Source organism: Mustela nivalis, assembly GCF_964662115.1.
Source record: "Mustela nivalis genome assembly, chromosome: 20".
In the NCBI taxonomy this organism is placed as follows: Eukaryota; Metazoa; Chordata; class Mammalia; order Carnivora; family Mustelidae; genus Mustela; species Mustela nivalis.
In genome coordinates this window covers 7,997,475-8,000,966 of record NC_139039.1, presented here as the reverse complement: position 1 = coordinate 8,000,966, position 3,492 = coordinate 7,997,475, and positions in this window count along the sequence as shown.

The following is a 3,492-nucleotide window of genomic DNA, read 5'->3' as shown; positions in this document are numbered from 1 at the left end:
CCTTAAAAAAAAATGTGAATTTCAGATAAACAACCAGTACTTTTAAAGTATAAGAAGGATTCCAGTATTGCATGGGATGGATATACACTAAAAATGTATTCATGGTTTATGTGAAATTCAAAGTCAACTGAGCATCCTGTATTTTATTTTTAAATATTTTATTTATTTATTCATGAGAGACAGAGGGAGATAGGGAGCTTGATGCAGGACTCGATCCCAGGGCCCTGGGATCATGACCTTAACTGAAGGCAGATGCTTAAACGTCTGAGCCACCCAGGCACTCTGGGCATCCTGTATTTTAATTGGCCAACCCTCTTAGTATGCTGAGATGCACTCACTCCTGCAAAAGTTCAGCTGTTGGGCCCGCAGTCAGATGGAGCCCCAGCAACCTCACTTACCTCCTGCTAGGTAAGAGGGGGGTCTGTGTGGAAGTACAGTCCCTTTGAAAGGTGAGACAGCAAATCCAAACAAAACAGTGCCCCTTCTGTTGGTAAGGAAGGTCAGGACTGCCAGTAAAGTCAGGTCAAGGATTCTTTTTATTTGGTCAAGTTTCACAACCAGAGGTGGAAGGAATGTAGAGGCTTAGAGATGTGTTCCTGGCTATGAGGTGAGGGAACTTTAAGAAACAAAAGAACCATTAGATGCCAGTTAAAATATTGGCCATGGGGCCAGAACATCATGACTTTTCAGTGTTAGGGCAGCGGTGAATGGGAGCTGGGAGAAGCACAGTGGGGATCAGAAGGGAGAAGGTCCAGAGAAGACGGGTGCCAAACAGAGGTGCTGGGGCGTGCTGCTCCGGGCTGTGGAAGAAATTGGAGATGAAGCTGTTCTGTAGTGGGAACTGCGGCCAGCATCTCCAGGGAGCTGGGATCTCCACCAAGGCCTGTCACAGCTGGGCGGGACAGTCGTCTGAGCCAGAGGTAGGGCCCCAGCACTGGATTGATAGATGTTGTCTACAGATGGGGTTTCACACACAGGCACTGAGGCACCAGACAGGCATGGTCCTCAACCCTCGGATGGCAGACTGTTACCCCACCACTCAGCTGGAGCTGGAGTTTCTTTTCTTTTCTTTTTTTAATATTTAAATTTATTTATTTATTTATTTGAGAGAGACAGAGCGAGAGATAGCATGAGTGGGAAGAAGGGAGAGAAGCAGACTCCCTGCTGAGCAGGGACCTCCCCTTACCAATGCTGGACTTGATCACAGGACCCCAGGATCATAACCTGAGCCAAAGGCAGATGACTGAGCCATCCAGGCGCCCTCACTGGAGTTTCAATAAATCCTGTAATCTATCATCTTATGAATTTCACAGTGATATTGAACTGTACGTTTATTTGGGTATTAAATGTATCTGCTTGCTGAATGTCAACATTTATGATAAGCTCCACTTTTGGAGAGTTTTTCAAAACCTGAAAGTGGCCCAGACCCACCCTGACTTCCAGAAAGGCCTACCATCTAGGAGACAGCCCTTGAAAACCCAGTGTTCCTAGCTTTCCCACCTCAGCTGTTGAAAAACAGTCAAGATGTCAAGACCCCAAATAAAGTCCAGTATATGTTCATGGTCAGCTGGGTCTGCCTGGAACGGTCATAGGCCCTCCCCATTGATTCCCCCAAATCTCTGTGCTTCTGAAGGCTGACATTATGTTCTTTTTTCTTTTTTTTAAAGATTTTTATTTATTTATTTGACAGATCACAAGTAGGCAGACAGGCAGGCAGAGAGAGAGGAGGAAGCAGGCTCCCCACTGAGCAGAAAGCCCGATGCGGGGCTCGATCCCAGGACCCTGGGATCATGACCTGACCCGAAGGCAGAGGCTTTAACCCACTGAGCCACCCAGGCGCCCCTGACATTATGTTCTTAGGCAAGGGAACAAGTCTCAAGGTGAATCAGGGTAATGAGGAAGAAGTGGAAGACCCGAAAATTGGCACCCAACTGGGGGAGAAAAGTTTCAGGAAAAAAAGGAGGTTGAACCCAGAACACTGATTCTGAGTCTGTGCAAGTCACCCCATGTCATGCAGTGCAATAGGGGGTACAGATTCTGGAGCCCCACTGTAGGGGTCAGTGCAGGCTCTGTCACATTCTAGCTGTGTGACTTAAAGCAAGTTACCTGACCTCTCTGTGGCTATTTTCTCATCAGTGAAATGAGGATAATAATATCTTCTTTTTAGGTTTGTTATAAGGAATGAAATAATAAATATATTGCAAAACACTTATGACATAGCCTGGCAGAAGATAAGCATTACTTTATCTTTTTTTTTTTTTTTAAAGATTTTATTTATTTGTGTGACAGACAGAGATTACAAATAGGCAGAGAGGCAGGCAGAGAGAGAGGAAGGGAAGCAGGCTCCTCGCTGAGCAGAGAGCCCGACATGGGGATTGAGATCATGACCTGAGCTGGAGGCAGAGGCTTTAACCCACTGAGCCACCCAGGTGCCCCAGCATTATTTTAGTTATTAATATTTGGCCCCCACTGTTTACCTTAGCTGTTTGCTCAGGTACTCCGGTATAAGGCCACGGCTGGATCTTATCCAATTTAGGAAGATTTAGGGGAAGTTAGTTTTTTTTTTTTAACAGGCTCACTCTCCAGTAACAAACAACATTCCCACAGGACTGATTAATTGATATAAAGATTTTATTTATTTGAGAGAGAAAGCGTGCGCACGAGCAGGGGAGAGAGGCAGAGGGGGCCGGAGAAGCAGGCTCCCAGCTGAGCAAGGAACCTGGCGCAGGACTCGGGACTTGATCCCAGGATCCTGGGATTATGACCTGAGCTGAAGGCAGACACTTAACCGACTGAACCACCCAGGCGACAATCTCCTACGATCTATTTATTATCTCTACAAAACTGGCAAAATACCTCCTGAGACATTTGCATTACAACAGATCAAGAAAGACTAGGGTTCAGGAATACACCACTAGGGACTTTTAGGCTTCCCTTCGGCTTCCCTTCGTTGTAACCTCCAGAGACACCACGGGTGCTAGGGTCCCAGTAGTTTAGGAGACAGAATTAGGATTTCATGCTGAGTTAGACTGGAATTTTTGCAGAGGGGAGAGCTGTGCCACACCTACAGCTGTCATTCTCAGAGTGGGATCCCTGGGCTAGTGCCAGTAGTGTCACCTGGGAACCTGAAAGAAATGCAAATCCTCCATGCCCACCTGACACCTATTTAGTTTGAAATTCGAGGGATGGAGACCAGCAATCCGTTTTTAACAAGTCCTCTTGCTAATTCTAATGGTTGCTAAGGTTTGAAAACCTCTCTGGTCTTTGGGAAAAGTAAAGCCAAGGTTCAAATAACCGAGGTGAAGTCAGAGCCAAGAGATTGGAGGAGGGTGGGATGGAATCTGAGCCAAATCAGAGAACAGAGGTTCTGGGAACTGACTGGGAACACCCGTGGCTATTTCCAGCTGGCCTTTATCTCCTGCAGGTGCAGCCTGGGATGGGTTGGGCTAACTTAAAGGGCCAGAAGAGAAGTGGGGAGGTAGAGAAGGCACT